Genomic DNA, 13,244 nt, shown 5'->3' with positions numbered 1-13,244 from the left:
TGTAACTTATTTGACAGGGTCCAAATAGGCTGTTCATGGACAGTCCAGTTTTAGGCTACAGTGGGCCCTTAATTTGCCCACCTGTAACTTATTTGACAGTGTCCAAATAGGCTGTTCGTGCACAGTAATTTTTTAGGCTAATTATGCATAATTAATAGCTTTAATGTACATCAGTGTGTTGTATTGTGTCCCCAGTGTGGTGTACAGTAGGTTTCACCTAATAAAACCACTGTAATTATGAAATATGACCTATTAATGCATTGACCACGGACAGCCTATTTGGACCCCGTCAAATAAGTTACAGGTGGGCCCTTACTTTGCCCACCTGCAACTTATTTGACAGGGTCCAAATAGGCTGTTCGTGGACAGTCCATTTTTAGGCTAATTATGCATAATTGATAGCTTTAATGTACATCAGTGTGTAGTATTGTGGCCCCTGTGTGGTGTACATTAGGTTTCACCTAATAAAACCACTGTAATTATGAAATATGACCTATTAATGCATTGACCACGCTCAGCCTATTTGGACCCCGTCAAATAAGTTACAGGTGGTTCCTTACTTTGCCCACCTGCAACTTATTTGACAGGGTCCAAATAGGCTGTTCGTGGACAGTCCATTTTTAGGCTAATTATGCATAATTGATAGCTTTAATGTACATCAGTGTGTTGTATTGTGGCCCCTGTGTGGTGTACAGTAGGTTTCACCTAATAAAACCACTGTAATTATGAAATATGACCTATTAATGCATTGACCACGGACAGCCTATTTGGACCCTGTCAAATAAGTTACAGGTGGGCCCTTACTTTGCCGACCTGTAACTTATTTGACAGAGTTCAAATAGGCTGTCCATGGACATGCCATTTTAAGTCTAATAATGCATAGTTCTTCTGATGGGACACATAGGCCATTCGTGGCCACACAGACGGTCAGTGGGACGAATAGGCTGTCCGTGGTCACTGGGCGGGGCCACGGGCCGCCACTTAAATTGGCCGTGGACAGACGGGCCGTTCGTGGTCAAACAGGCTGTCAGTGGGACGAATAGGCTGTCCGTGGTCACCGGGCGGGGCCACGGGCCGTCACTTAGATTGGCCGTGGACAGACGGGCCGTTCGTGGTCAAACAGGCTGTCAGTGGGACGAATAGGCTGTCCGTGGTCACTGGGCAGGGACACGGGCCGTCACTTAGATTAGCCGTGGACAGACGGGCCGTTCGTGGTCAAACAGGCTGTCAGTGGGACGAATAGGCTGTCCGTAGTCACTGGGCGGGGCCACGGGCCGTCACTTAGATTGGCCGTGGACGGACGGGCCGTTCGTGGTCACATAGGCTGTCAGTGGGACGAATAGGCTGTCCGTGGTCACTGGGCGGTCGGTGGGATGAATAGGCCGTTCGTGGTCACATAGGTGGTCAGTGGGATGAATAGGCTGTTCGTGGTCACACAGGCGGTTAGGGGGACGAATAGGCTGTTCGTGTCAGTGGGCGTGGCCAGGGGCCGTCACTTAGGTTGGCCGTGGGCGAAAAGGCCGTTCGTGGTCACACAGGCGGTTAGGGGGACGAATAGGCTGTTCGTGTCAGTGGGCGGGGCCAGGGGCCGTCACCCAGGTTGGCCGTGGGCGAAAAGGCTGTTCGCAGGTCACAGGTGGGACGGACGGGCGCTCCGTGGTCGGTGGGTGCGGTCAGGGAATTTCGCGAAAGGGCGGTCAGGGGGACGCACGTGCGCTCCGTGGACGCCCGCCCGCAACCTGTTCGGCGCGTGTCGAATCGACTGAGGGCGGTCGGCGAGTCGCCCCCCTGTGGCAGATGCCCGGATCGCAGGCGAGGGGGCCGGATTTCGTCGGCGCCGTCGGCCGGTCCCCGAAAAATCACCTAGGGGGCGACGCGCGGGGGTCCCCTTCCCTAACCCGGTGGCCTAAAGGGCGAAAGGTCCTCGGTTCGAAACCCGAGCAGAAACAGTGGTTGGATTCTGACAGAAAATGTAAACTGTTTGCCACACTAGGTGGGTGAAGCGCTCATTTCCTTTATATCAGTGGTCTCAAACTCAATTCCTGGAGGGCCACAGCTCTGCACAGTTTAGCTCCAACCAGCTCAAACTCACACCTGCAAGGAAGTTTCTAGCAATCCTGAAGACCTTGATTAGCTGAATCAGGTGTGCTTGATTAGGGTTGGAGCAAAACTGTGCAGAGCTCTGGCCCTCCAGGAATTGAGTTTGAGACCACTGCTTTATATGCTTTTTAATAAGCGTGCACCTAAAGATTTATGTCTGCAACCTGAAGATGAGTTTCCGTAGTGAAGTGGTTATCACGTTCGCCTCACACGCGAAAGGTCCCCAGTTCGAAACTGGGCGGAAACTGTGGGTGGTTTTTGCAAAAATTTCGTATGCGATTTTCTGTTGAGCAGGTCAGTACACTTGCAGGGATGTTTGTGGTTTAATCTCTTTAGAAAAGGACAAAAATAAAACAAATGACCATTGAGGTTTCCTGTACAGTAATATAAAATGTTCGGTCTGCCAACAAAATTAGCAGCATTTTGCCATGTTAAAAACACTGGGCAGTCTATAGTTTCAGTCGCTTTTGAACAAGCGTACGCTAGAAGCAGTGGGACTGACGTCCAAATCAAGTTTCTGTAGTGCAGTGGTTATCACGTTCGCTTTACACGCAAAGGTCTTCAGTTCAAAACTGGGTGGAAACAAGTGGAGGCATGTTAAATATAAATGCTGCAATTCGATACAAAACCCTTACTTTTAAGACAGGTGAAGGCCATCGTACCCAGGAGCTGTAGGCAGACTGCCATGCCGAATGACCTCTGTTCTGTTGTTTGTGGAATTCACAGACTGTCACACTGCTTGCAGAGTAGATTATGGGAAGGAGCCATCTTCTAAAAAGCACATGTACCTCATCAATAGGTTTCTGTAGTGTAGTGTTCATCACGTTCGCCTAACACGCAAAAGGTCCTCTGTTCGAAACCGAGCAGAAACAGTGGTTGGATTCTGACAGAAAATTTAAAGTTTTTGCCACGCTAGTACCAGCGCTCCTTTCCTTTATATGCCTTTTAATAAGCGTGCACCTAAAGATTTATGTCTGCAACCTGAAGATGTGTTTCCGTAGTGTAGTGGTTATCACGTTCGCCTCACACGCGAAAGGTCCCCATTTCGAACCTGGGCGGAAACTGTGTGTGGTTTTCGCTTGATCAGGTCAGTACACTTGCAGGGATGCAGGCACATTTTCTGTCAAAAATAAAACAAATGACCGTTGAGGTTTCCTGTACAGTAATAAAAAATTTTTGGTCTGCCAACAAAATTAGCAGCTTTTTGCCATGTTTAAAACACTGGGCAGTCTATAGTTTCAGTCGTTTTTGAACAAGCGTACCCTAGAAGAGGTGGGACTGACATCCACATCAAGTTTCCGTAGTGTAGTGGTTATCACGTTCGCTTTACACGCGACAGGTCCTCAGTTCAAAACTGTGTGGAAACAAGTGGAGGCATGTTAAATATAAATGCTGCAATTCGCTACATAACCCTTGTGAAGGCCATCGTACCAAGGAGCTGTAGGCAGATTGCCATGCCGAATAACCTCTGTTCTGTTGTTTGTGGAATTTACAGACTGTCACACTGCTTGCAGGGCAGATTATGGGAAGGAGCCATCTTCTAAAAAGCACATCCCTCTCAACATTAGGTTTCTGTAGTGTAGTGGTCATCACATTCGCCCAACACGTGAAAGCGTAGCGGAAACTCAAATCAACGGAACACCTTTTACAAACCAATCGCAAAGGTTTTATCAAAAGGTGTAATCAGGTAATGGCAATCCGCGAGCTACCTAATATCGTTTAATATGAGGTGTCTTTCAAGGCATAATATCTTAGTAAACCGTAGGGCTCGTTTTATGAAAGCTTGACTTGAAAGTCAATCAGACCCTTTATCAAATGCGTCATTAAATGTGTACGAATCTATAAAGTGATACGAGATCACATAGAGACCAGATACACAATGGTTCACGAACCGTTGAAATTTAAAACAATTTCGAAACAGCTATGACGCGTAACGAAGCCCAGTTTAATAAAATCACGTGACCTTAGCAGTGATACACTCCGAATGATTTGAGACGAATGATTCACCCTGGTGTCAGAGCTTCACGAAGCACGTCTCATAAGAGGGTTAAACCACCCTCTTCTCTCTCTCTTTCTCTCTCTCGACCCCTTCCTCTTGGTTTCACTTTCAGATTGAAACCCAGATACCTTGGGTTTTTAATTGTGTTTCTTTTATTTTTACTTAAATCTACCCCTATTTTATTTTGTGTATTTACACCTGTTGAGCCTGAATAGTCCTATTCAGTTAAATTGAATTTAATTAAATTGGGAATTTAATTAAATCAATTTGCTTAGTCAAGTTCCCCTCTAGTTACCAGAGCTATGAGAACACACAATGTTTACATAAATTTTTTTTATTTTTTTTTATTTTATTTCAATTTAGTTATTAACGTTTGTTTCAGCCTGAATTCTTATATTCAGCTAAAGAAAAAAAGAAGGGCTTAACTAAATTTGAAATTTAATTAAATTACTTGATACGCTTCCCTTTCCTTTTAGTTTTCTTAGAGCTATAAGGACATTCTAACTTTACCTTTACCTTATTTTAGATCACTAGTCACTATCCTCATCTTCTCTCTCTCTATAGGATTACAATATCTAGCGACTGTTGTTTCCATAGCGAGTTACACAGGTCATTAATATCCTACTTCCTGTCTGTGTTTTACCCATCCTCACTCCTTAGCACCAAGCTAAGTACATAAAGTACGGCTAAACACAAACGCACAGTAGGCCCCAGACAGAAGTGGAAACACTTCCCATTGTTTCTTCTTCTTCTTTTGGACCTTGAGATGTCTGATGTGTCCCTGGTAGCTTAGTCTAACAGCAGCATAACCCATAAGTGACTCCTGTTTACCTATGTCTCCTAGCTAAACCTAAATAGGTAAAACACTCCTTTCTTCCTCTTCTTTTCTGGTTTCATCCCATTGTTTTATTTTGGTTTTGCTCTATCTGTTACTCTCGTAGCACAACATGTGAGAAGAACCATCAGCATTTTTGAGTAATAGGTTATGACATGTAAGAGCCCAGTCATCAGTCGATGCTGCTTAAAGCACGTCAACTAAGATACTCAAAACTGTTTTTTTTTTGTTGTGTGTGCTCACCAACACTAAATTTTAGCTGCTCCACATAGCCATTCTCCCACACAGATAGCTCACCACCTCTGTAGAAACTTGCATTTGCCTTTGCCATTTCTCTCTCGTGTTCCCACAAGTGTTCCAGTAGGCCTCAGACACCCAGCCCTGCCACCAGGACCACCTGAAGACCCGGCAGAGCAGTGTCATGGACATCCTTCAGCCTGAAGCAGGCAACGACCTGCCACGGCAGAGGAAGGAACAGTTAGGCAACAATGAAAGCAGACGTCTGACACCCAGCCTGAGCCACCAAGAGCTGACCAGCATTATCTTCTCCTTGGCCATGCTCCCGCAGGCCTCAAACAGGAGGTAAATGAACTAACGCTGCCAGCCACAGGACTCCACAGAGAACGAACCCTGCTCAACGGGAGAAGGCACAGGACAGATGCAAGGACCCTGACAGAGCAGAGCAACTGAAAGAGATCATCAGTTTTCAGGCGGACGACAGCTCTGAGCACCTGCAAACCGACGGGTAAAGAACTGTTTCACTCAAAGAACTTAAAGAAATGGTTGAACTCAAAGAGAGCTAAAGCCATCAATGTGCAGCGGAAGTCCGAACACTGACTTAGCGATGCTGTAACATTATTGACGCACTCCATGTGGTCCAAAGAGAGCTGCAACAGTCCAACCCACTGCAAATGGACCACACAAGAAAGATGGACCCTGCTGACCTTCACATTAGCAGCGTAAGCTTCCCCAGCCCTGCACAAAGGGGGGGAGGAGCCAAAGCCCTCGGCTTAACACTTCACCAGACAGTGTCCTGAGAGCCCCTGCAGCTGCAGGAGGAAAAGGTAACTCAGACAATCCCTGAAATGGCACATGAAGTGACACTCAACAATCTCAAGTGAAAGGTCAGAGACATCCCTGCCAATCCACGAGACATTGATTTTCACCTGCAGTCTGCACCTGCAGCCGGTGTGGCACACCGAGACAGACTCCATCTGATCTAGACACATCTAGCCCAGCTGGGCCCTGCCCAAACACCAAGCAGGACAGACCTAGAAGGGCCTGTGCTACCACCACCGACTCCGAACGAGTTTTCTGTGGAACTTACAACGAACCTGTGACGGAGGAGGACACCAGCTTCAAGAAACTTTTCCTCCAAAACCAGTTAGTCACCATATTTTCACCTGCCCCCACGCAATGCCCACTCAACGATGCGTGACCTGATGCAGAAGGCCTCTAACACAGAAGGCCTCCCCAGAAAAGGTTCCTAAGACCCCATTGATTCTGAACTGCAAAGCCAGAAGGCACACAGCATGAAAACAATGCAAGACTCTGCTAAAAAGTCCCTGGTCAACATAGGACATAAAACTTTTAAAGTAGATGAAAATGTGTGCTCAAAGAGCAGCAAGACTCTGCATTAGTAAAAGTAGAATTTTACTGATATAAAGGAAATCTTGAATGGACGTGTAAGCCTCACCTGCCAACAGACTATGCACGACTCTTTTGAAACAAACATTTGCTACATGCTGGTTGAATTGGCACTGCTACACATTAGTTTCCATGACAATGAAGGGTTACAGGAAAACTAGCATGACCTAGAGCCCCTTCGTAACTACTGTTATCCTAAAAAAGTGCTTATTTGATCATTCCGATCCAAACGGGACATGATATGCGATACACATTTTGATCACTAGCTGCTGGCTTGTCTAAATGCAGATAAAACGATAGCTGGAATTGACATCTCTACTTAAAATAATAATAATAAAAAATAAAAAAAAAGGGGTCTTAACTGGTATCGGTAATTTCAGCATTAAAGCGTAAGTCTGTTTGACAAAGGAATCTCATCTCAGCGGCATGCAAACTGTACCGGTATTTATTAGTCTGCTTTGGTTGAAGGAATCCAAATTGCAGTATTGCTTAATCTGTTTCTGACGAAGGAATCTCAGTACAGTGTTATATACACGTAGACTTGGGTGATGCTCCCCTTTCTACAAAGTAAAGACCTTACAAATTATTGTTAGGTTGATGTAAATTCACCTAAATTTTGGCTGCATCTACAAGCAGAGAGCTACCTAGCGATCAAAACTGTTTACTCGCTGAAAAGTCAGTATTTATGCACGAGATGGACGTAACTATATAGGCTTAGACAAGCTTTGACTTACAGCAAATCTATTTCCTTACTCTGTAAACAAATAGAATAAGTTGCGTACAGTAAAGAGAAGAGTTCCATGAGTAAAATTTGCAAATGCCAAACCACATTTGCATTTTACTGAATGTAACATCAAGTTCTTGAAAGATTTAAAGTATAGGTGCCCCCTTTTAACCCGTTTAAACATGCATAACTCATTTAAAATGTGCGGACATTCTTCATGGACTGTTGAATTGTTCTGACATGCACTGGTTCCCATGACAACGACTTGTCACAGGAAGTGCTAACTCGTGACGTCATCTTGTAAACAAACCAGCCTAGGTGGCTAAGCTAACTTAACCTAGCGTCCATCCAGTTTAGGCTAAGCTAAGCTAACCTAGCATCCATCCAGCTTAGGCTAAGCTACATAATAACTTCTACAGTTAGCGGTTAGCAGTTTAGGCATAGTCCTTGCTGAGCGCTGTAGGCTAAATTTGCAGATGCCCTGTCAATTAAACCCAAGTTTAATTACATGTAAGCTGTGTAGCTAGAGAAGAATTCTTATAGTTATGAGAATTTTCATCAGCATGTTGACTAAACCTTTGGAGGGACACACACGGTGTGGTCTTAAACACGCAACAGCTGTGACCCACTATGGAGTTTTGGTCCAGGCAAATCTAAAGGTTAGTCACTAGTGCTATTGATTACTCTCAATTTCAGATCATTCCGGCTGTTTTGATCACTTACTTAAGTCCTTTTTATTTTTATTTTACTTCGATAATAATAGCAGTCAGCTATTCACTTGTCTATACTGTCATGTATATGATTTATTTCCATTTCTTCTCTTGTTCAAATGTGGTTCCATTTCCCATAGGGCCCAGAAAGGAACCAGAGACACCTTTATTTGTGATTTTGTTTATTTTCAACAAGTGCACTAATTTTTATGACCCTGCAACACAAGTAACTTCAACGATTACTAGGGCATAACTATAGTCCTGAGGATTGATAATAAGCATAATTTGAATAGGAAAGCTGTCCTTTTTCCTCCTATTCTTCACTTCGTCAAGCCGTAGTGAACCACCAGTTAAGTCCAGAGAAATATTTTAGTCATAAGAACCATCTTAAGTCATTTATTTCATCTCGGCTATGCCCTTTCCAGGAAATACTCTCGGAACCACACAAGTCTTAGCCTCCTAACATTCACAGCTAAGATGATAAGGATACAATACACACTTCACTAGCTAGCTACACATGAAATACCTAGCTTTATGCTACATATCTAGCGAACCCATTAAACCGTGGCTCTGAACTTTCTAGGGTCATGCATTAGTCTCTCACCACAGGTGTGCCAAAATGTTGCAGATCCTCTGCTTAACCTGACCTTAACCGGTTAGGAGAACGAAAAGACTGACAAGCCATCGCGAGGAACACTGTTCCACCCATGGCTGCTGACATCCGACGGCACCGGAGCCAACGGAACTGCACCATGAGAGAAGAGGACAAACGACCCATGACCCAAGCCAGAGTTACAGCCACACCGGGGTGATCAAGATTCTCATCTCCTTACCCCACCTTATGGGTATAAAACAGAAGGTAAACAACCTCACATAATAGATCACAGCGTCCCACAAGGAGCGGACCTGTGGCCAAAGCCTTACAGACCAGCTAGACACTGAGGTTCGAACCAGATTCAATGCAGCTGGACTGAGCATGCCCAGGACCAGCACAGAACTGTCACCATGGCAACAACCCAGGTACCAGCCAAGCCCCTTGGAGAAGCCATGGAGGACAGCACCCTCAACCTGCAAACACCACAGGAAGACCACGGCTGTCAACGACAGCATCCTCTTCCATACCCTTCACACAGGTGTCAATCTGAGGCTCCGCAAGGACAGCTGGACGCACCTGCCTCAGAGTTACTGGAGCCGCTGACACACGCAAAATAGCTCCCTGCACAGGACTCACCCGAGGAGTCCTGTAAGGTACAAGCTTCCGACTCCTTGCCCACCCCAGCTTAGGCAAGCTTGCGTCGGCACCACCATAAGGACAGAACAACACTTCAATCCTTCAGACCTCTCGTGACTGAGAGGCTAACAACCACCTTCTGACCTCCGGCCACCAGCACCATGTCAGCTTGAAAACCTCTCTATGCTACATAGAGGCCTAACCACTTCCTGCAACCACAAGGAAACACCTGCCCCAAAACTAATGAACTTCAGAATGTCCCAAAACCTGCTGCCTCAACACCTGCTGCAGAGACCTGGACTTGGCTACTGTCCACATCACCAGCCGTGGAACGACCACCGCTCCAGAAGACACGAGCAACCAGAGGCCACCATGGCCTTCCAGCCTTCTATGACAAGTGTGTGTCCGATCTCTCTGCACTTCCAACTTCGCTCGTGGTTGTCCTTGAGGGGGGACAACAACGATCGAGAGGGGGGATCTGTAGGGTATGGACCAATCAGACACATACTAATTATTCATTATATACAAAGGTTTATGAAACTCCTCACACAGCCCAAATGAGCAAACACAAGGGCAGAAACAGTGTCATGTTACAGGGCATGACAAGGAGATTTTACGACCTCCGAGGAATGTGGCCACATACTCAAGAGAGAGACTATGAAACAGAAACCCTCTTTAAAACAGACTTTGCTGCATTAATCATAGACTAACTGATCTATAAATGAACATGCATAAAACTGTGAAAGAAACAGTGTAAATGGTTTACTGTCTCGTGTACTATTAGGTATATATTATGGTATGTATCCAGGTATACAACAAACTAACGATCAATGTAACCTCACCTGTATAGTGCCTCCTACCTAACTAATCCTCATTTAATGACTCACACTTTGATGTACATCACCTTCTTCTAGAATGCAGTGTGGATGTGTTATAGCTATTTTAGCATTAATGAAGGTATAATCTTCCTTGGGACAAAGATCCATAAATCAACTAAGAGCCACTTTCCCTCTCAGACATGTCCCCTTTTCTGATTGGTCGAGTTCAACCCTTAGGGGAGGATCTTCTCCAGGCCTTATTAGAGACAGTCCACATGTGACCTGCCTCTCTTAGTTTTTCATCCAGCCGCAACACTGTTCTGGTGAGACTGGGGAGCCCCCTCCCCCTCCACGGGGGCCCCAGGGCCCAGCAGGCCTCGATTCCAACCAGATCCGGCCTCATGGAAAAGAGAGAAGACTCTCTCACAAAGAACCAAGGACAATCTCAGGAGTTTTGGAACAAAGACTCCAACCAACAAAGACTCCAACCAACAACGACTCCAATCACCCATCCTTCCGACTTCCTCACTTCTCCTGGGTGCTCGGCGTGGCCTCAACAGAGTCCCAGGCCTTGCCCAAACCAGCCATGCGGTCCTGGAGAAAGAGAACGCTCAACCAACTTCCACTTGACACTGCCGGAACCATCAACGACTTCAATTTTCAACAACTTCAAGAATTGTTCCCATTACAAATGCAAGTATTCAATTCAATGAAATGTGTAAAATGAAATTCTGATGGTTCTTCTCATAGACCCTCTTCCGGTTTCCAACTTCATCCTATCACTAACCTATTTATGTATTCATGTGTGTATGTTGTTTAGTTTATTTATATTCATATAAATATCTATATTTAGTTAATAAAACTTGTACATAATATGTATTTGGTTCTGTTTTGCTTGCAATACAAGTCACTTTACGATCACGGTTTTTGCTACTGGCTCAAAGTACAAGTACAGGCGAAGAAATAATTATTCTTCGGTGGCCATGGAAGATACCCTTTTCTTAGAATAAATTAATAATCAAAAGAGTTCGTTGGAAGAACTGATTAATTGATTGTAATATTAATTCAGCCACATCAAGTTAATCCAATTAACTGACCCAAATATTTATAATTAATAATAACAAGATATTATTGATTATTAATATTTCCAAAAAGCTGAGTTCCTTACAAGAGTTAGTATATATTTACAGTTTTTTTCAATTGTTTACACGCAATTTTGAAAACCGGGTTCTTTTTTTCAAAATGTAATCACAATTATCCAAACACCACACTCAATTGGCATAATTCCTAGATTGTTTGGAAAATGACACACTTCTGTCAAAACATACACACTTCAGTCAAAAGATATACACATATTTGTGAAAATGCTATTAGTTTTCATTTAACCAACACAGTCCTCAATGATCAGACACTATTGTAACCAGTTTCACACTGTTGTGATAAATAAAAAACACATTTGTAAAAATACTATTTTTAGGAAATAGCATGTGCTACATTTTTGGCCAGACATTGTTATGTAAGGGATAATTTAGATGAAAAAAAAAATTGTGACACACAAACAACATTCTTCATGATTAGTTTGAGATATAGGGAGAATGTACACAAATAGGCCTACTATAAACTTACCAAGCACTGCACAACACTGATTTCTGCAGACTCATATTTCAAGTATTTATTTACAGTATTTCTTACCATAATCAGTTACAGTAATCAACCAACAATGAAATCAATGAAAAAAATAAAATCTGTAGACAAATTAAAATTACTGCATGAAGTACATACAGTTTGACTCTGAAGAAAAACTGCTGTAAAAGCAACAAGAATACTGTAACTATTCAGTTACAGTATCAACCAGAGATTTGGTTGAACTCTTTGTCCAGCTTCCATCGGTGTCAGTCCATGGTCCCTCTACCTCCTTCACCTCTTCCTCTACCTCCTTCTCCTCTTCCTCTACCTCCTTCTCCTCTTCATCTACCTCCTTCACCTCTTCCTCTACCTCCTTCTCCTCTTCCTCTACCTCCTTCATCTCCTCTTTGAGCCCCCCCTCTTATTCTCACTCTTCTTCTTCTTCTTCTTCTTCTTCTAGCTCCTTCCATTTTTGTTGAAGACAGGTGAACTCACCTGCTGCCTTTTATAGCACTCCTGAGTGATGCGTTTTCAAATTAGCACATGTGTGCTTCCACGCCTGATGGATGTGCATATCCAATTCATTCATTAGTGTGGTCAATGGCAATCCGGGGCTTTGTAATGACAAGGAAGTAACCTCACAATCCTTATCTGTGTCTAAGGTGTGAAAATGTGTGTAGAGTTTTACAAATCACCGTGTGTAATGTTTTGCTAAAAGGGTAAGGCAGACATTGTGTGTAATGTTGTGCAAATCTGCGGAGGGGTTTTGCTCATTGGAGTAGAATTTTGCAAATTGTGTGGAAATTTTTATTTTAGTGTGTAAACAATCATAAAAATCTGTAACAAAATGTGTTCTTGAGAAGAAAATTATCAATTTGGCCAATTGTGTTTTGTTGGTGTGAGTCTGTGTTAAGAGTTTAGGAAAAAGTATCTGAAGTATGGGTAAGCGCTTGTTAGCGATTGAAAAAAACTGTAAATACTTTTGAAAACAGATTCAAATAAGCGGCGATCCTAAATTGCAATATTATTTCCCACTATTACTGTTTTTGACTGTATTTTAATCATATTTCAAAAACAAAAAGAATCTTACTGAACATAGACCTTTAAACAGTATTGTATAATTCCATCTAGGATTAGTTAAAATTATTGGACAGTTATGACTGTTTCTTTCTCTTGTTATATATGCAACATATATTATATTTCATTGCATGTTGTCTCGGTAAGTAATTTCAAATTGTATTGGTCCAAAATAATTGAATTTGCATATTAACTGTCACAACTCAGTAGTCACACAAATTAGTGCTAGCAGCTGACACAATTCTGAAAACTATTGGAACAAATGTATACATTTTATTCTATAACCTTAAGTACGTTTTTGACATCCAATATTTTCTATTTTATATGAGGGTAGTCTTGGATAGATAAAGCGGTAATTAAATAAATGACCTGCTAGACTAAATGTTTTGTCTTTTTCATTCACAGACTACTCCTTCGGGGGCATTACTGCAAGATGCATCTCTAGTTCGACTGCATCGTTTGTGGTCGGACACTTTG

At 43.3% G+C, this 13,244-nt stretch overlaps 2 non-coding genes across 2 annotated transcripts; both read left to right on the top strand.

Moving 5' to 3' along the window:
* Nucleotides 1-2,274: 2,274 nt before the first annotated feature.
* Nucleotides 2,275-2,347, top strand: trnav-cac (transfer RNA valine (anticodon CAC)). Its single transcript has one exon. It is a non-coding gene; the product is annotated as a tRNA-Val (tRNA).
* Nucleotides 2,348-3,091: 744 nt separating this feature from the next.
* On the top strand, nucleotides 3,092-3,164 carry trnav-cac (transfer RNA valine (anticodon CAC)). Its single transcript has one exon. It is a non-coding gene; the product is annotated as a tRNA-Val (tRNA).
* Nucleotides 3,165-13,244: the final 10,080 nt, after the last annotated feature.

This window comes from Siphateles boraxobius, unplaced genomic scaffold, assembly GCF_051911475.1.
Source record: "Siphateles boraxobius isolate OS27281-9 unplaced genomic scaffold, OSU_SipBor_1 51, whole genome shotgun sequence".
NCBI classification, from domain to species: Eukaryota; Metazoa; Chordata; class Actinopteri; order Cypriniformes; family Leuciscidae; genus Siphateles; species Siphateles boraxobius.
This window is presented reverse-complemented; position numbering and strand designations above follow the sequence as displayed.